Consider the following 20,652-nt stretch of genomic DNA (forward strand, 5'->3'; position numbering starts at 1 on the left):
ACCAGGAACACACATTCTTGACACAGCTCTGTATCCACCTCTGTTGATGAGAGATGCTCAAGAGATTGAGATGTCCTTTCATTGTGCCCTGACATTTCTGAGTTCTAGCCTTACAAAGGCTCAATGTAAAAGTCTTATCTGATAACACAGATATCAACTCAGCCCTCATCCCTGATACCCCTGGCCATTGGCCGGGTGCACCTACAGATAACACAGGGCAGCCCAGGACAGGTCCATTCAGGCCAGGCCTGTCTCATCATCTCATCTGGACAGCCCCATGCCACTTCTTAGTACCGTGAGTTGCAGGATGGAGAAAAGGGAGGGCACTCTTCTTGGGCAGAAGCAGATTGTCAGGAGTTGGAACCCTTGTGTGTCTGTTATGTTCATATTCAGACAATAGCTGGAAGGATAAAAAGAAGAGAATTGGGGACTGAGTCTGTGTACTCAGATGTGAATAGCAAGACTCTAACCTGTTCTCTGGTTTCCTTCCTTGCTGGAGATTTATTTATTTATTTATACTTTAAGTTCTGGGATACATGTGCAGAATGTGCAGGTTTGTTACATAGGTTTACATTGCCATGGTGGTTTGCTGCACCTATCAAACTGTCAGCTAGGTTTTAAGCCCCACATATATTAGGTACTTGTCCTAATGCTCCCTTTCACCTTGCCTTCCACCCCCCTGACAGGCCCTGATGTGTGATGTTCCCCTCCCTGTGTCCACGTGTTTTCATTGTTCAACTTTCACTTATGAGTGAGAACATACGGTGTTTGGTTTTCTGTTCCTATGTTAGTGTGCTGAGAATGACGGCTTCCAGCTTCTTCCATATCCCTGCAATCTGAGGTCTCTATTCTGTTCCATCGGTCTATATATCTGTTTTGGTACCAGTATGATTTCCTCTCTTCCTATTTGCATACCCTTTATTTATTTCTCTTCCCTGAATACCCTGGCCAGAACTTCAAATACTGTGTTGAATAGGAGTGCTGAGAGAGGGCATCCTTGTCTTGTGCTGGTTTTTAAAGGGAAAGCTTCCAGCACTTGCCTCGTAAATATGATATTGGCTAGGGGTTTGTCATAAACAGCTCTCATTATTTTGAGATTTCTTGCATCAATACGTAGTTTCTTTAGAGGTTTTAACATAAAGGGATATTAAATTTTATCAAAGGCCTTTTCTGCCTCTGTTGAGACAATCCTGTGGTTTCTGTCATTGGTTCTGTTTATGTGATGGATTACATTTATTGATTTGCATAGGTTGAACTAGCCTTGAATCCCAGGGATGAAGCCGACATGATCCTGGTGGATAATATTTTCGATGTGCTGCTGGATTCGGTTTGCCAGTATTTTATTGAGGATTTTTCCATCGATTTTCTTCAGGAATATTGGCCTGAAAATTTTGTTTTGGTTGTGTCTTTGCCAGATTTTAGTATCAGAATGATGCTGACCTCATAAAATGAATTAGGGAGGAGTCCCTCCTTTGCAATTGCTTGGAATAGTTTAAGAAGGAATGGTACCAGCTGCTATTTACACTTCTGCTAGAATTCGGCTGTGAATCCATCTGGTTCAGAGTGTTTTTTTATTGGTAGGCTATTAATTACTGCCTCAATTTCAGAACTTGTCATTGGTCTATTCAGGGATTCAACTTCTTCCTGGTTTAGTCTTGGGAAAGTGTATGTGTCCAGAAATTTATCCACTTCTTGTATATTTTCTAATTTATTTGTGTAGAGGTGTTTATAGTAGTCTCTCATGGTAGTTTTTATTTCTGTGGAATCAGTGGTGATATCCCATTTATCATTTTTTAATGTGTCTATTTCATCCTTTCCTCTTTTCTTCTTTATTAGTCTAGCTAGTGGTCCATCTATTTTGTTAATCTTTTCAAAAAACCAGCTTCTGGAGTCATTGATTTTGAACAGTTTTTCGTGTCTCTATCTCCTTCAGTTCTGCTCTGATATTAGTTGTTTCTTTTCTTCAGCTAGTTTTTGAATTTGTTTCCTCTTGATTCTCTAGTTATTTTAATTATGATGTTAGGGTGTTGATTTTAGATCATTCCAGCTTTCTGTTGTGGGCATTTAGTGCTAGCATATACCCTCTTAAAACTCCTTTAGCTCTGTCCCAGAGATTCTGGTATATTATCCCTTTGTTCACATTGGTTTCATAAAACTTAAATTCTACCTTAATTTTGTCATTTACTCAGCAGTCATTCAGGAGCAGGTTGTTCAATTTCCTAGTATTTATGTGGTTTTGAGGGAGTTTCTTAATCCTGAGTTCTGATTTGATTGCACTGTGGTCTGAGATACAGTTTGTTATGATTTCCGTTCTTCTGCATTTGTTAAGGAGTGTTTCACTTCCAATTATGTGGTCAATTTTAGAATATCTGCTATGTGGCACGGAGAAGAATGTATATTCTGTTTCTCTGGGGTGGAGAGTTCTGTAGTTGTCTATTAGGTCCGCTTGGTCCAGAGCTGATTTCAAATCCTGAATATCCTTGTTAGTTTTCTGTCTCACTGATCTGTCTAATATTGGCAGTGTGGTGTTAAAGCCACCTAGTATTATTGTGTGGGAGTCTAAGTGTCTTTATAGGTCTCTAAGAACTTGATTTATGAATCTCGGTGATCCTCTATTGGGTAGGTATATATTTAGGATAGTTAGCTCTTCTTGTTGCATTGATCCCTTTACCTTTATGTAATGCCCTTCTTTGTCTTTTTTCATTTTGGTTTAAAGTCTGTTTTATAAGAAAGTAGGATTGAAACCTTGCTTTTTTTGCTTTTTTTGCTTTCCATTGGCCATTTCTCCTTCCCTTTATTTTGAGCCTATGTATGTCTTTGCATGTGAGATGGTTCTCCTGAATATAGCACACCAAAAGTTGTAGACTGTTTAACCAATTTGCCAGTCTGTGTCTCTTAATTGAGGCATTTAGCCCATTTATATTTACGGTTAATATTTTTATGTGTGAATTTGATCCTGTCATCATGATGCTAGCTGGTTATTTTGCACATTCGTTGATGCAGTTTTTTCATACTATCGATCGGTCTTTATATTTTGTTGTGTTTTTGCAGTGGTGTACCAGATTTTCCTTTCCATATTTAGTGCTTCCTTCAGCAGCTTTTGTAAGGCATGCCTGGTGGTGACATAATCCGTCGGCATTTGCTTGTCTGTGAAGGATTTTATTTCTCCTTTGCTTTTGAAGATTAGTTTGGCTGGATATGAAATTCTGGGTTGAAAATTCTTTTATTTAAGAATGTTGAATATTGGCCCCCACTCTCTTCTGGCTTGTAGGGTTTCTGCAGAGAGATCTGCTGTTAGTCTGATGGGCCTCCATTTGTAGGTAACCTGACCTCTCTCTCTGTCTGTCCTTAACATCATTTCCTTGATTTTAACCTTGGAGAGTCTGGCGATTATGTCTCTTGGAGTTGCCCTTCTCAAGGAGTATCTTAGTGATGTTCTCTGTATTTCCTGAATTTGAAAGTTGGCCTGTCTTGCTAGGTTGATGAAGTTCTCCTGGATAATATCCTGAAGTTTGTTTTCTAGCTTGGTTCCATTATCCCCATCAATTTGAGGTATACCAATCAATAGTAGGTTTGGTCTTTTCACATATTCCCATATGTCTTAAAGGCGTTATTTAGTTCCATCAGGCCATTTATGTTTCTCTCAAAGCTGGTTATTCTAGTTAGCAGTTCCTGTAAACTTTTATCAAGATTCTTAGCTTGTTTGCATTGGGTTAGAACATGCTTCTTTAGCTCAGAGGAGTTTGTTACTACCCACCTTCCGAGGCCTACTTCTGTCAATTCTTCAATCTCATTCTCCATCCAGTTTTGTGCCATTGCTGGAGAGGTGTTGTGATCATTTGGAGGAGCAGAGGCATACTGGTTTCCGGAATTTTTGGCATTTTTGTGCTCGTTTTTCCTCATCTTCATGGGTTTATCTACCTTCAATCTTTGAGGCTGATGACCTTTGGATGGGGGTTTTTTGGGGGGGGTCCTTTCTGTTGGTGTTGATGTTGCTTTCTGTTTGTTAGTTTTTCTTCTAACAGTAAGGTTCTTCTGCAGGTCCAGTGCAGTTTGCTGGAGTTCCAATCCAGACCCTGTTCTCCTGGGTATCACCAGTGAAGGCTGCAGAACAGCAAAGATTGCTGCCTTCTCCTTCCTCTGGAAGCTTCATCCCAGGAGGAAGCCCGCCCAATGCCAGCTGCAGCTCTTTTGTGAGGTGTCTGTCAACCCCTGTTAGGAGGTTTCTCCCAGTCAGGAGTCACGGGGAACTCACTTGAGAAGACAGTCTGTCTCTTAGCAGAGCTGGTGCACTGTGCTGGCAGAATCCCTCTAGTCAAGATCAGCTGCTCTCTTCAGAGCCGGCAGGTAGGAATGATGAAATCCACTGAAGCCGCACCCACAGGCGCCCTGGAGGTTTTGTGTGTAAGTCTCTGACTAGGGCTGTTACCTTTCCTTCAAATATGCCCTGCCCAGTGGGGAGGAGTCTAAAGAAGCAGTCTGCCACAGCCACTTAGCTGCACCCAACCCAGACCTCCCAGCCTCCTTGGCACTGTCAGGGGAAAACTGTCTCCAAAACCTCAGTAATGGTGGACTCCACTCCCCCACACCGAGTTCAATTGTCCCAGGTCAACTTCAGACTGCCGTGCTGGCAGCGAGAATTTCAGAATGAGGAACGCATTAGCTGTTTGTGATTTTCATGTCTGTTGCAGGGATTTGACCCATTGCTAGTGCTGGATTTGGAGTCTTAAAAAACAGATTTATCTTACTGAACTCACTTGAAGATGTACTCTGCTGTTTAGTTAAATTGCAGCAGGAAAAAATGTCTCTTTGCAGATCTATTTTTATCTCACTTGCTTTTAGAGATGAGATTGTCTCTGGCACAGTAATTCAACTTAATCTATGTCAAAAACATAAATAGCTTGAAAATACTAAAAAAAAAATTATGAATGGTGGAATGCATTCTATGTGTTTTCAAATTACTTCTATGATATAAAATAAATAACATAATGTTTTGCCTTGGATTTCTAACCTCAGCCCTCAGCCATTTTTTTTTTTTTTTTTGAGGCAGAGTCTTGCTCTGTCGCCCAGGCTGGAGTGCAGTGGTGTGATCTTGGCTCACTGCAAGCCCCACGTTCCGTATTCACGCCATTCTCCTGCCTCAGCCTCCCAAGTAGCTGGGAGTACAGGCACCCGCCACCACGCCCAACTAATTTTTTGTATTTTTAGTAGAGACGGGATTTCACTGTGTTAGCCAGGGTGGTCTTGATCTCCTGACCTCATGATTCACCCGTCCCAGCCTCCCAAAGTGCTGGGATTACAGGAGTGAGCCACCGTGCACTGCCCCATTTTCCCAAACTATTAAAAGACCTTGCAAGGTGGTTCAGAAGCGTTTTTCAGAGGAGATTATTCCTAATGGTAAAGAATAATAACAGATGGATAAAAATCTCAAATAAATTATGCCTCTATTTGCAGAAGTGTCACTCTCCAGAGTCTTCAAGATCCAGAGAAGTTCCATGAGGTAGTGTAGTTTATGGACATTTAGCAGATTTGGTCCTGACTGCTGTCTCAGCCTCTTAATAGCTGTGCAGCTATAGACAATTTACTGGACTTAGAACAGTTATATAAACCTGGGCTGCAAGAAAACGCGTAACACTGATTGCAAGAATGGCAACCACTTCTCATTCCTCTGTGATCTGGGGCCTCTGCAATGTACACTTGCGGCTGCTTCCATGGAGGGAAAGATTTTCTTTTCCCAAGTCTCGGATCTGGCTGGCCTTATTTGCTCTGCCTCTTTCATACTTTTTGTTCTAATAAAATAATTGACATGTTTAGCGTCTCATCCCAGCCTTTATCTTGTTAAAATTATATCTTATAAAATGTCATCTCTCTTTACTATATTTGGTTATATTCATTCTATTCAATATTCAGGTTTACTAATCTTTTTATCACTGTTTAATTTAGTGGTTAACCTATACATTGTCTTTTTTTATTCTTTACATTCTACCGGGCTGTGATTCAAATATGCTAGTTTAATATGGAAAATGGTGGCGTAGTTTTTCTTCAGAAATGTGTTTTTATTTCCATGTGTTCTTCAGGTTTTAACTTGGTTCCAATATTTGGGAAATATCACATTTGAGATGTCTGTAGTCATGTTATTTCTGTACTTCTTCCATTTTCCCTTGGAGGAAGGTGGACAGCACACAGACTTGACATCCTTGTGATCAATCAGTATCAGAAGGGACCACTTTTTTTCAGTTTGATTACTTCTCTGGCTTATTCTCTTGATTTACTTTACCTTTCATCAAGTGCTTACGTATTTTTAAACTGTATTCAACATTTTTATGGTTCCTGTAACTTCTTGAGAACTTTTACTTGTCTACACTAAAATATTTAAAAATATGTAGCCTTTTCTTCTGAAAGCACAAATATCCACAGTGCACACATGAATAGAATATTTCATAGGCATTGGGCAACATACAACCGCATCCTATGAGATATTTCGTTTCTTCATTCAAAACATCTCTCTCAAATATGTAGTAATAGTGACTTGTAAAGGGTAGTTCTTTTAATACTTAAAATTTTGTTTTATGTGCCTTTTTCAAAATATATACTTAACTACAGTGAACAGAACTGACCTAGATACAAAGAGAACTACTGTTTTTGTAAAACATTAAGTTGTTAGAATGACTTACCTTATTTTAAGTCTTTTGACTATAGTCACTGTGCTTCCTTTGAGTATGTCCTTGACCTCACAAAAATAATTTGTGGAATCTTCTGTTTATTTTATAAATTAATTTAAAGGAACAAAATTTGTGTATGGCTAAATATTACTTGTTGAGTACAATTTAGAATTTCTACTGTCATTTTAGTGTCCTACAAGATAAGACCTGTTGAATTTCTGCTCTCACAAAGTGAATGATATTGCTAGGCCTAAAGCCTTGTCATTTATTTTCCCCCTCTGTCATACAGTGTGTATCTTTGCTTCACTGCTGAAAAATTTTATTAATTTTTCTCTCTTACTGGTAGTCAAATTTCTAATAAAGTTATTTATCATTCCTTGTGTTTACTTAGTTACTGTATGTTAAACATTTGATTTCTGATGGTCTTAATGTCATTTAATATAATTGCAAATATTTCAATTTGTCATTATTAACAAATTTCTGTATTATATGTTTTAGACTCTTAGCTATTAAGTATATGTGGGTAAATGACTTAGAATAGTTTCTAAAACATTGTAGGAGCGACTAAGTACTAATCACCCTGATTCATTAAACTTTTATTCGTTATACTATTCTTTATTTACTAAGTTATTTTGTAATGTTATTTAAATTTATTCTTTTCTTTTCTAAATATTTGTGAAAAAGAGGGGGTAGGCTAATGTGCCATTTTGATAAAACTTCATGTCAAATGGTATGCTTCATTGTTTTCTTTTAGATGTAATAGCTTTTTTGACTCAGGCAATACATGCAAGTATGAAGTATAAAAATTATAGTCTCAATCTTTAAGCAGAGGAAAAACTTGGGTATTTATTGATTGTCACAAAGCTACATTATCCCGCACAATACATAAAACTTTCACAAAGCTACATTATCCCACATAACAGGCATGCCAGCTGCCTAGATTTGGAAATATGGATTGTTACAAATTAGAAGTAAATAACCTGATAAGCCCAATTTAACAAATGAAGCTCAAGAAGTGGAAGATATGAGACCTATAATAAAAGAGTAAATTATTTTAAAAATCTTACCACAAAGAAAAATCAGAGTCAAATATTTTAACTGTTAAATTATACAAAACATTTAATAAAAACACCAATCCTTTACAAATACACACCATACGTAGATAAGAGATAAACAACCCCTAATTACTTTATAAGGCCAATATTACTATACCAAAGCCAGACAAACCCATCATGTGTTAGGAATAATATGGATACTTACGGCTGATAAATAAAGACACATAATTCTCAAAAAGTACCAGTAAATTAAATACAGAAACACATAAAAGTAATTATACACCATGGCCAAGTACAATCTTTTTACAAATGAAATGGCTTAATATCTAAAAACCAAAAATTTAATACACAACATGGATAAACTGAAGAACATAAAATGATCCTTTCAATAGACACAGAAAAGCTTGTGATACAAACAACACTGATTCATTATGAAATCCTTAAATACTAGGAAGAAAAAACTTACTAGAACTACTAAAAAGGATTCATAATAATTTCCCACCAATATTACACTTGCTAATGAAACACTAGGCGCTTTCCCTCACAGTCTGGGAAACAGGAAAGCATGGCTACTTTTGCTACTCTACTAAATTGAACTAAAGGTGTTAGGCAGAGAAATTATATAACAAAAACAAATAAAACAATTCTAAATTTATAAAGTAAGTTCTTTTATTGTAAATGGCATCAACTTATATGCAAGAATTTTTAAAGAGTTTACAAAAATCAACTGGAACTAATAAATTAGTTCAGCAAGTCACAAGATACAAGATAAATGCACAATATTAAATTGTACTTTTCTACACTAACTAGGAGCAATCTGTAAATAAAATTAGAAAAAATAATTCTACTCATTAGTTCAATCTGTAGTGGCTTAAAATTCCAAATATGCATTATGTCATGTTTTCTGTTGCCCACAAATACTGACACAGCTTAGTTGAATGGGTCTGCCACAATGTCCTCACGTGTCCAGAATTGGTGGGTTCTTGGTCTCACTGACTTCAAGAATGAAGCCGCGGACCCTCATGGTGAGTGTTACAGTTCTTAAAGGCGGCATGCCTGGAGTTTTTTCCTTCTGATGTTCGGATGTGTTTGAAGTTTTTTCCTTCTGGTGGGTTCGTGGTCTTGCTGGCTCAGGAGTGAAGCTGCAGACATTTGTGGTGAGTGTTACAGCTCATAAAGGCAGTGTGGACCCGAAGAGTGAGCAGCAGCAGGATTTATTGCAAAGAGGAAAAGAACAAAGCTTCCACAGTGTGGAAGGCGACCCGAGAAGGTTGCGACTGCTGGCTCAGGCAGCCTGCTTTTATTCTCTTATCTAGCCCCACCCACATCCTTCTCATTAGTCCATTTTACAGAGAGCCAATTGGTCTGTTTTACAGAGAGCTGATTGGTCCATTTTGGCAGGGTGCCGAATGGTGCATTTACAATCCCTGAGCTAGACACAAAAGTTCACCACGTCCCCACAAGATTAGCTAGATACAGAGTGTCAATTGGTGTATTTACAAACCCTGAGCCAGGCACATGGTGCTGATTGGTGTGTTTACAAACCTTGAGCTAGATATAGTGTGTCGATTGGTGTATTTACAATCCCTTAGCTAGACATAAAGGTTATCCAAGTCCCCACCAGGCTCAGGAGCCCAGCTTGCTTCACCCAGTGGATCCCGCACCAGGGCCGCAGGTGGAGCTGCCTGCCAGTCACACGCTGTGTGCCCGCACTCCTCAGCACTTGGGTTGTCGATGGGACTGGGTGCCATGGAGCAGGGGGTGGAGTTCGTCAGGGAGGCTGGGGTGCACAGAAGCCCATGATGGGGGGGGGAGGCTCAGGCATGGCGGGCTGCAGGTCCCGAGCCCTGCCTGGCGGGGAGGCAGCTAAGACCCGGTGAGAAGTCGAGCACAGCAGCTGCTGGCCCAGGTGCTAAGCCCCTCACTGCCTGGGGCTGGCCGGGCCAGCTGGCCGCTTTGAGTGCAGGGCCTTCCGAGCCCACACCCACCCGGAACTCACGCTGGCCCGCAAACACCGCGCGCAGCCCCAGTTCCCGCCCGGGCATCTCCCTCCACATCTCTCCACAAGCTGAGGGAGCCGGCTCCGGCCTTGACCAGCCCAGAAAGGGGCGCCCACAGTGCAGCCGTGGGCTGAAGTGCTCCTCAAGGACAGCCAGAGTGGGCGTCAAGGCCAAGGATGTGCCAAGAGTGAGCGAGGGCTGTGAGGGCTGCCAGCATGCTGTCACCTCTCACTCATGAGACTGAAGCTGTGTCTCAACTGAAGCTTGACTGGGAAGGATGCACTTCTGAGCTCAATCTGGTTAGCTGTGGCATTATTGTTTTGTCTGAGGTCTTAGTTTCTTTCTCTCTTTGGTCAGGGCACTCTCTCCATTCTCTGTCACACAAGCCTGTAAAAAGGAAAGCTCAAAACATTGAAGCTCGCTTCTCCAGAGCAAAGTATGCGACAGAGAGAAAGACAGGAAAAAAGGAAGGAAACAATAACACAAGAGACAGAAAGTAAGAGGCAAGTGACAATCTTTTCATAATTAAATACTGGAAGTGACATTCCCTATTTTCAAATGTATTCTACTGACATGAAGTGAGTCACTAACCACTTACTGTTTACACATGGGTATGTAGAGTTGGAAATAAAAATTATTATGAGCCATCATGAAGGCTGTTCACTACTTATGCCAAGGTGAGACATAAGGGCCTGATTCTAAATAAAATGAGAAGGTATTGCAATGTGTATTGTTGTTGTTATTGTTGTTGTTCTGGCCAAAGAATAACAACATCTAAATTTTATTCAATTTCAATGTTTTCATGGTGGATTTTGAAAAATAAATTCAAGAGTGGACATGACTTTCTTAAGATTCAAGTTATAAAACCCAGGCATGTTTGAGAGGTATTCAAGCTATGTCTCATCCCTTGTAGTTTCTTTCTCTAAGTTTACACAGTAGCTGTGTTTAATATCAACCCCGAAGAGTCATGGGTATCATTTTGTACACATCTTATGAGATCCCTTGGAGCTGGATGCCACCATAATCCCCACTGTGCAGGATGTGAGACCATGGAGCCCCTGAGAGGCACAATGACATACTTGGGATCGCAGAATTAATACATTAAACATAAAGACGTTAACTCAGCTTGTATCCTCAAACCCGTGGCTCTGTCTGCATTCCATTTCCTCAGGGACTGGTGCAGGAGGTGCTGTAATTGCATAATTGTGCGCAAGTAATCAGATGACTTGGGAGAGAATGGTGAGCAGTCAGCAGTGCAGAAAAGCCTTTGAGTAGGTCTTATTGAAGTAAGGTAGGTCTTATTGAAAGAAGAATGATACCTTCAAGAAGTGACCTCATTTCTTTGGTGAAAGGGCCTAACAGTACTAAGGACTCTGGTAACCAAAAACCTCACATTCTAAAGAGAGTCCACTATACAGCTCTGTTAGGCAGAATCTCTCAGGAGAGAAAGATGTTCTGCTGTATAACAACTTTCTGAGGCTCTTTCTTGTGAGGTTCTGTTCCTCACAAGTGACATCTTCTAGTTATGTCTTCACACGGCAGAAGGGCCAAGAATATTCCTTTCAACCTCCTTCACATGGGCACTATTATTTTTTCGTTAGCATGCAGCCCTCCTGAGTTAATAACTTTCTCAAACGTCCCATAACTAATAGTATCACACTGAATCCACAAGTGGATTAAGTTTTTAAATATGAATGTGGAGAGTGAGGAACACAAATATCCAGACCACAGCAAAAAGTTAATAAGCAATAACAATTGCACTGGAGAGTTCTATTAATACTTGGGAAGTGGCAATTTGATGTTTCTATCACAAAGGTTAAAAAATGGTTTATCCTTGACCGGTCATGATGGCTCAAGCCTGTAATCCCAGCACTTTGGAAAGTCAAGGAGGGTGGATCACAGGGTCAGGAGATCGAGACTGTCCTGCCTAATAAGGTGAAACCCCGTCCCTACTAAAAATACAAAAAATTTGCCAGGTGTGGTGGCGGGCGCCTGTAGTCCCAGCTACTCGGGAGGCTGAGCAAGGAAAAAGGTATGAACCCAGGAGGTGGAGCTTGCAGTGAGCTGAGATCACACCACTGCACTCCAGCCTGGGCGACAGAGCAAGACTCCATCAAAAAAAAAAAAAATTTAAAACGCATAACAAAATTAAGGTCCAATTAAAGGTAAATATATATAGCAAAAAAAAAAAAAATCAAGCTCTGATAAGGTTAATTATAACAGATTGTGCCAGTATTTTGAGATTTCTGGGGATGGACAGAGCCCAAGAGTTTCCTTCTATAAAAATTTCTGTGAAGTTTCTTACGCTCTTACTCCGTTTGAACGTTGATAAATTGGTTTTCTCTGTTTTATTATTGAAGAAATTCATGAGAAAGAAGGCCTATTTATGCATGATTCTTAAACAATTATGGAGTCAGTGGTGTCTGCTGAGGAAAGGCACAGAATCTCACACCCACAGAAGCATGATGTTCTGTCAGATAGGAGACTTCTTCCAGAGCCAGATCTTCATCTTTCAAATGGAATTAGAGGTTTCCACAGGCATACGTTACTCTGAAGCCCTGTCAGAGGCTTAGCACTGAGAATTTGACCAAAGAAGGTGACTAATAAACATGTGACCTGGTACTCTGATCTACAGTGATTCTACCTTCTCAAATAGCTCTTCCCTGGCTCTGGAATCTTTTCTGGATTCATCTACCAGAAACAAATACACTGAAAGACTGAGAAGAAGCTTTTATTCTCACTGTGAGTCTTGCCCTGCCTCACCATCTTCTCTAGAAGTGGAATATTCTAACTATTCCTGAGGGACTTCATCTCAGGTATTTTTCTCTGACATCATAATTGAGAAGAGAAACGAGCAAGAGTGAGACTACCTTGAAGGCTTGTCTCGGGTTCTTATGCGATCTATGTCTCTGATTTATGTCAATATTGACAAATATAGATTCATCTCTAGATGGTAGAAAAACAGAGGGAGGAGCCTCTGCTCACAGAGAAAATAAAAGATGAACTCAATGTTTTGTAGATCCAGCTTAATCTAAACCATGGGGCATTTAATCTTTTTAGGAAAAAAACAAAGCAATAGGGTTTCTTGTTTTTGTTTTTGCTTTTCTGTTGTTGTTTTTTTTCCCCCTGAAGCAACTTAACTATGGCCTCAGACACCTGGGCACTGAGAACGCATGCTCCTCACTAGAATTTCATTAATACATTGCAGAGAAATGGGATAATTCCAAAGGATTCTTTTTTTTTTTTTTTTGAGATGGAGTCTTCCTCTGTCATCCAAGATGGAGTGCAGTGGCATGATCTCAGCTCACAGCAACCTTGGCCTCTCAGGTTGAAGCAATTCTCCTGCCTCAGCCTCCCAAGTAGCTGGGACTACAGGCCTGTGCCACCAAGCCTGGCTAATTTTTGTATCTTTAGTACAGACTGTGTTCCACCATGTTGGCCAGATGGTCTCGATCTCCTGACGTCATTATCCACCGGCCTTGGTCACCCAAAGTGCTGGGATTACAGGTGTGAGCCACCGTGCCCAGCCCAGAGGATTCTTAAGGGTGATATGAGGCATGAAATGGAAAAAATAAACCTAGTCTTTGCCCTTCCATCTGGTCTAACTAATCCTACTCTTATCCTATCCCAAAATTATTGCCAGACTCTTTTCTGGAGTGTGCCAGGGGTAATTCAGAAAGAAAAGAGATTATTCCTGCCTATCCATTTCCCATAGCTCCTGAGGTCTAAGTCGTTCACTCCCCAGGTTTCAGGTTGTTGCTCCCCTTCTACATCCTCAGAATTAATGTGATCCATTCCAATACTTATAATTGTACTTTTATCTGATTCCCTCCTATTTTATTTTATTGTAGACATTTTATGTAGTAGAGTCAGTTGTAATAGAGACAAGAATGTTTATATACAACATAATCAGAACTAAATTGGAGTTCCACAACCCCCTTTTTGACTGGGCTGCTACTCAGAAATCATACAAACCAGGTTGCCTGGAGGTTGCAGTTAGGAGAAAACACATCTTGCCCAGGAATGTCAGTGTGGAACCTCAAATTTAGAAAATAGATTCCTATAGCCACAATCATTTTGCAACTCTTCTGCAGAGTTAAAAGAACGCTAGTATCTAACAGAAAATCTTGAGCTTGCAGAATAACAGACAAGAAAAAAAAAAAACTTAACTTGCCAAAACACTGAAAGTTCCTCTACTTATGAAATAAACAAACTGGCTTAAATTGGTGGAATCAATGTGGCCAAATGGTGTTTCGGCAGAATGACCTTGCTGAGGTCACAGCCTGAATTTTCACTACGTGTTTCATCAAAACTCCCCTTCAGTTTGCACATGAGATCCATGAGGAGGCAACAAGAGATCAGTCCTCTTGCCTGAGAACTTTCCACTTTCCCTTTCCTTCCACTAATCACAGACTAATCTCAGAATTCACCCCATAAGTCTTTTTAAATAATATTATTACCATAAAGCCAACACAGAGAGACAGATTTGAGCTTGAGAGTCACGTTTCAATATAAAATTGCTTTCTCTTAAAAACCTGGTGTCATAGTACTGGCTTCTAGCACTTCAAGAAGTGAGCTCCTTTTACTCAATAACAATGTTATCTATATCTTAGAGGCAGTCAACAGGAGATAATCTCTTCTGGGACCAAAGAAGGTGACTAATAAGCCATTTAATCAACAAATTAGCTAACCAAGAGCTGTGGACCCAGATGAGGAAAATAAGTTAAAATGAAACTACTGGCTCATTTTAATAGATTTGGTGATAAAAGCAAAAAAAAAAAAAAAAGAGAGAGAGAGAATTTAATGGTCTCAAATACCTAAAAGATGACATGGATTAGATTCAAATAACACATAATGTGGCTGGAGTCAGCTGATCTTTATGCTGAAGGTGTCAACAGTAGTGACCAATACTTCAAGTAATGGGTCAAAAGTCTAAGGCAGTTATTCTGCCAGAAATGGTCTGGTACTTCCCCAATCATGGGACACGTAGATCAACTTTCACCAAGAACCACCAACCTGGCATGCAGCGATGACCTCTGCAGTAGACATGGATTTAGGCTTGATAGTTGTTCACCTCTTTGGAGACATAACCCTAATTGTGAACTTCTAAATGAATTGCCTGACAGTTAGATCAGCAGCTAAGATAAATTTCAGTTTGCAAACCCAAAGAAGATGTTCCTAATTAGACAGTTAATCATTTTCAATGTGGAAGCCTAAACACGTAGAATATGGCAATAACCCAGAACTCTCAGTTCTGACAGTTGAGTGAAGTAATCACCCCTGAATCAGGTTCTTCATTGGCTGACAATGAGATCAAACATCTACACCAGCCCAGTGAACACCAGGAGGTGTCATCTTCCCTGGCCCATTAGTGAACCAGGAACAGATAATTAGAAAATATTCAGTAAATTGGAGAGTCCCACAGAGTCAGAAAATTTGCTTGAGATAGTGGAGGGTGGCATAAAATTTCTACCTAATATGAATTTTAATTTTTACTTTAGTGCGGTTTGTATTTTAGTCTAATTTACTTCTAGAATATGTTATTTCTATTTACCAAGTGGCCTCCTGAGGTCTTTCATAGAGTTCAAATCGACCCATCTCAAAACAGAAAGATCAAGCTAACGACCTCCCACAGGGGTCAGAATTCAGTTACACAGCTCTGTAGCAAGCTCATTGTTGACTTACAAAGTAGTGTAACCAATAGCAATGTCATGGTGGCCATAACTCCAACATCCCAAAAAGCACCTCAAGATAGAGGCTGACTTCATTTATCAGAGGATTCAAATGGCAAAATCAAGCTTTACTAGATTACTGGATTACTGGAAGAAGTGAGCAATGTGAATCTGTAATGTAGTTTCACTAAACTTTAATAGGACAGCAAGACTCTAGATATTTTAGCCCTCTCAAAATATGAATCTTCTGATCCTTTCATCTGGAATCTGTATGTGTGCCATAAAGTCCTAACTCTGCTTTTGCCTATACTTTCTGCTCATGCAGAGATTAAAAGACAAACAGATGGGAGCTTAGGGTTTTAGTGTTTTTCCTGAGCATCTGTCTAGCCTAGAGCATCGCCATTTTTTTCTAGATTCCAAGGAGTACTATCACAATCCTAATTCTCAGTGTCTTGTTACCGAGTATTTCCTCCTACGATTGTCAGCATGAATAATTTTGACCCCACTGATAGTATTTGCCTCTGGTGAACTGGGTAGTTCATTTTCATTAAATGCTTCAATGAGCACTAAGCTATTAATTTAAGATTTCTTTGTTTTTTATAAAGTAATTCTGCTGTTTCCCTCAGAGCTCAACTTTCACTAAGTCTCATAAATTTTATTATGTTTTGTCTAAATTTCTATTTATCTTAAAATATTTTCTGACACTATTTGCAAATTTTTTATCCATTAATTATTTAGGAGTGTGTCATTTAATGTACACGTTTGCATTTCCCAATTTTATTGCTTTTTTGGTCTCTAATTTTCTCCTTTGTGATTAGAAAACATTCATTTCATTATTTTGATGTTTCAATTTTATTGACGTTTGTTTTATGATGCGGCATATTCTCCATTCTAGAGAATGTTCTATGTGCATTTGGGAAGAATATATATTCTGATTTGGGGTGAAGAGTTCTGCATATGTCTCTAGTTTTATTTGGTTTATGTTATTCATGTCTTCTATTTCCTTGTTTCTCTTATGTCTAGTTCTTCTACCCAATAGTGTAAGTAGGGAAGTAAAGCTTGCAATTATTATTGCTGCAACTATTGTTGCAACTATTTCTGCCTTTATTTCTGTCAGTTTAGTTTCATGTATTTCTGTGAACTTTTGTTACATTCATATATGTTAATTTATTTTCCTCATGAATTTACCCTTGTTATTATAATCTATCTTCATCCCTAGTGATAGTATTTTCTGTCTTAAAGTATATCCTAATTTTTTAATTTTTGGTTATTCTGAGTGCATCGTAGGTGTATACATTTATGAAGTATATGGAATATTTTGATACAGGCATACAATGTGTAATAATGACATCAGAGTTAATGGGGTATTCATCAACTCAAGTATTTATTTTGGATTTCAAATAACCAACTTATACAATTTCTGTTATTTTAAAATGTACACTTAAATTATATTAACTAGAGTCACCTTGTGCTGTCAAATGCTAGAACTGATTCATTCTTTCTAACTACATGTTCGTACCCATTAACCATTCCCACCTCCCCACATCCCCACCCTCAACTTTCTACTACTTCTCTCAGCCTCTGGTGACCATCATTCTACTCTTTATCTCCATTAATTCTTTTGTTTCCATTTGTAGCTTTAACAAATAAGTGAGAACATGTGAAGTTTGTCTTTCTATACCTGGCTTATTTCACTTAATATAATGACCTTCAGTTTAACCCACTTTGTTACAAATGACAGAATCTCATTCATTTTTATGGCTGAACAGTACCACACTTTGTATATGTACCACTTTTTTGTTTATTCATCTGTTGATAAACACCTATGTTACTTTCAAATCTTGGCTATTGTGAATAGTGTTGCAATAAACAGAGGAGTACAGTTATCATTTTGATACACAGATTTTTCTCTCATTTGGATATCTACCTAACAGTGAAATTGCTGGATTGTATAGTGCCTCTATTTTTAGTTTTCTGAGGAACCTTCAAGCTGTTCTCCATAGAGGTTCCACCAACTTACATTCCCACCAACAGCATATGATGGTTCCCTCTTCTCCACATGCTTGTCAGTATTTGTCATTGCCTTTTACATAAAACCCACTTTAACTGGGGTGAGGTAATAGCTCATTGTAATTTTGATTTGCATTTCTCTGATGATTCATGATGTTGATCATCTTTTCGTATACCTATTTGCCATTTGTGTGTCTTTATTGGAGTAATGTCTGCTTACATATTTTGCCTATTTTTAAAAATAGGATTATTCGATTTTATTTTCTATAGAGTTATTTGAGCTTCTTCTATGTTTTGTAACAAATCCATTTTCAGATAGGTAGTTTGAAAATATTTTCTTTCATTCCGTGGGTTGTTTATTCACTTTGTTGATTCCTTTCTGTGCTGTGCAAAATTTTATAACTTGGTGTGATAACAATTTTCCATTTTGCTTTGATTGCCTGTGCTTGTGAGATATTACTCAAGAAACCTTCGTTTAATCCAAGGTTTTTTAGAGTTTCCCCAATGTTTTCTTTCAGAAGTTTTATAGTGTGCGGTTTTACATTTACATATTTAATCCATTTTGATTTAATTTTTGCATGTGGCAAAAGATAGAGGTCTAGTTTTATTCTTCTGCATATAGATATCCAGATTTACCAGCACTGTTTATTGAAGAGACTGATTTTTTATTCTTAATGTATTTTCTTGGTGCCTATGTAAAAAATGAGTTAACTGTAGATGGATGGTTTTGGTTCTGAGTTCTCTATTCTGCTCCATTTTTCTGTGTGTCTGTTTTTATGCCAGTACTATGCTGTTTTGGTTACTATAGGTCAGTAGTATAATTTTATGTAATATATGTAACGTAATAATGTATGTTATGTAATGGGATTCCTCCAGTTTTATTCTTTTTGCTCAGGATAGCTCTGGCTATTCTAGGTCTTTTGTGATTTACAGAAATTTAAGACTTTTTTAGAGCTGTTCTATCTATGTGAGGAATGTCAATGGTATTTTTACAGAAATTTCATTGAATCTGTAGCATGGACATTTTAATATTGATTCTTCCAATCCATAAACACAGAACACTGACTAATAAAATCTGCAAATGGGTAGTTTGACTTCCTCTTTTCTTATTTGAATGCCTTTTATTATTTTCTCTTGTCTGATTACTCTGGCAAGGACTTTCAATACTATGTTGAACAGGGATGGTAAGAGATGGCATCTTTGTCTTGTGCCAGTTTCCAAGGAAAAAGCTTCCAGTTTCACCCATTCAGTATAATGTTAACTGTGGGTTTGTCATAGGAGGCTTTTATTATTTCAAGGCATGTTTCCTCAATACCTACTATATGGAGAGTTTTAACATAAAGGAGTTTTGAATTTTAATAAAAGCTCTTTCTGCATCTATTAGGATAATCATGAGGTTTTTGTCTTTAGTTCTGTTTGTGTTATGGATCACATTTATTAATTTCCATATGTTGAACCAACCTTGCATCCCAGGGAAAAAGCTTACTTGATTGTGGTGGATAGGCTTTTTGGTGTGCTGCTGGACTTCATTTGCCAGTATTTTATGGAGAATTTTTGCATCAATGTTCATCAAAGATATGAAATTTTTCTTTCTTTTGCTTTTCTTCCAGGTTTTGGTATCAGAAGGCTGCTGGCCTCATAGGATGAATGAGGAAGAAGATGCTCCTCCTCAAATTTTTGGGAGTTTCAGTAGGAATGGTACCAAATGCTTCTTTGCATATCTGATGGAATTTGGCTGGGAATTCATCTTTTCCTGGGCTTTTTAAAGTTGATAGTCTATTTATAACTGATTCAATTTTGGAGCATGTTATTTGTCTGTTCAGGGATTCAATTTCTTCCTGGTTCAGTCTTGGAAAGATGTACCTGTCCAGGAATTTATCTATTTGTTCTAGGTGTTCTAGTTTTTTTGCATAAATGTGTTCATAATATTCTCTGATGTTTATTTGTATTTCTGAGGAGTCATTGGTAATATCCCCTTTGTTGTTTCTGATTGTCTTCATTTGGACCTTCTCTCTTTTCCTCTATATTATTCTAGCTAGTAGTCCACCTTTAAAACAAATCCTACTCCTAGATTCATTAATCTTTTAGTTTTTTGTGTGTGTCCTAATCTCAGTTTATCTCTGATTTTGGTTATTTCTGTCTTCTTCTAGCTTTGGAGTTGGATAGCTCTTCATTCTCTAGATCTTTTAGTTGTGATGTTCAGTGGTTAAATTGAGATCTTTATTACATTTTGTGGTGGGTGTTTAGCACCATCAGTTTTTTTCTCAACACTGAGTTAGTTGTGTCTCCGGAATTCTGGTAAGTTGTGTCTTTGTTCTCATTAGTTTCAAATAACTTTTTGATTGATGCCTTAATTTCATTATTCACACAGAAGTCGTTCAGGAGTGAGTTATTTAATTTTTATGTAATCATACAGTATTGAGTCTTAGTTTTCTCAACTTTTACCTCCAATTTTATTGTACTCTGGTCTGGGAGAGTGGTTGTCATAATTTGAATTCTTTTATATTTGCTGAGGACAGTTTTATGTCTGATTATGTGGTTGATTTTAGAGTATGTGCCATGTGGCAATGAGAATGTGTATGTTGATGTTTTTGGTGGAGAGTTCTGAAGGTGTCTATTACATCCATTTGATCCAGCGCCGCATTCAGATCTTGAATATCTTATTAATTTTCTGCCTTAATAATCTAATATTGTAAATGGGTTGTTGAAGTCTCTCACTATAATTTTGTAGGAATCTAAGTCTTTTTGAAGACCTCTAAGAATTTGTTTTATGAATTTGGGTGCTCCTGAGTTGGGTGTGTGTATATTTAAAATGTATATATTTAAATAAGAATACATATATTCTTGTTGAATTTAACCCTTTAGCATTTTGTAATGCCTTTTTTGCCTTTTTAAATCTTTGTTGTTTTAAAGTCTGTTTTGTCTAAAATTAGGGTTGCAACCCATTCTTTCTTCTGTTTTCCATTTGCTTGGTAGATTTTTAATCCCTTCATTTTGAGCCTATGAAAGTCATTGCATGTGAAATGTGTCTTGTGGACAGCATATCATTGGTTCTTTGTTCTTTATCCAGTTTTCCACTCTATGCCTTTTAATTGGAACTTTCAGCCCATTTACATTCATAGTCAGTATTGACATGTGTGCATTTGATGCTGTCATTATAATGGTAGCTGGTTATTATGCAGACTTGTTTGTGTGTCACTTGTCTGTATACTTCAGTGTGTATTTTTGGTGGCTAATAATTTTTTTTCATCTA

Source organism: Pongo pygmaeus, chromosome 15 (assembly GCF_028885625.2).
Source record: "Pongo pygmaeus isolate AG05252 chromosome 15, NHGRI_mPonPyg2-v2.0_pri, whole genome shotgun sequence".
In the NCBI taxonomy this organism is placed as follows: Eukaryota; Metazoa; Chordata; class Mammalia; order Primates; family Hominidae; genus Pongo; species Pongo pygmaeus.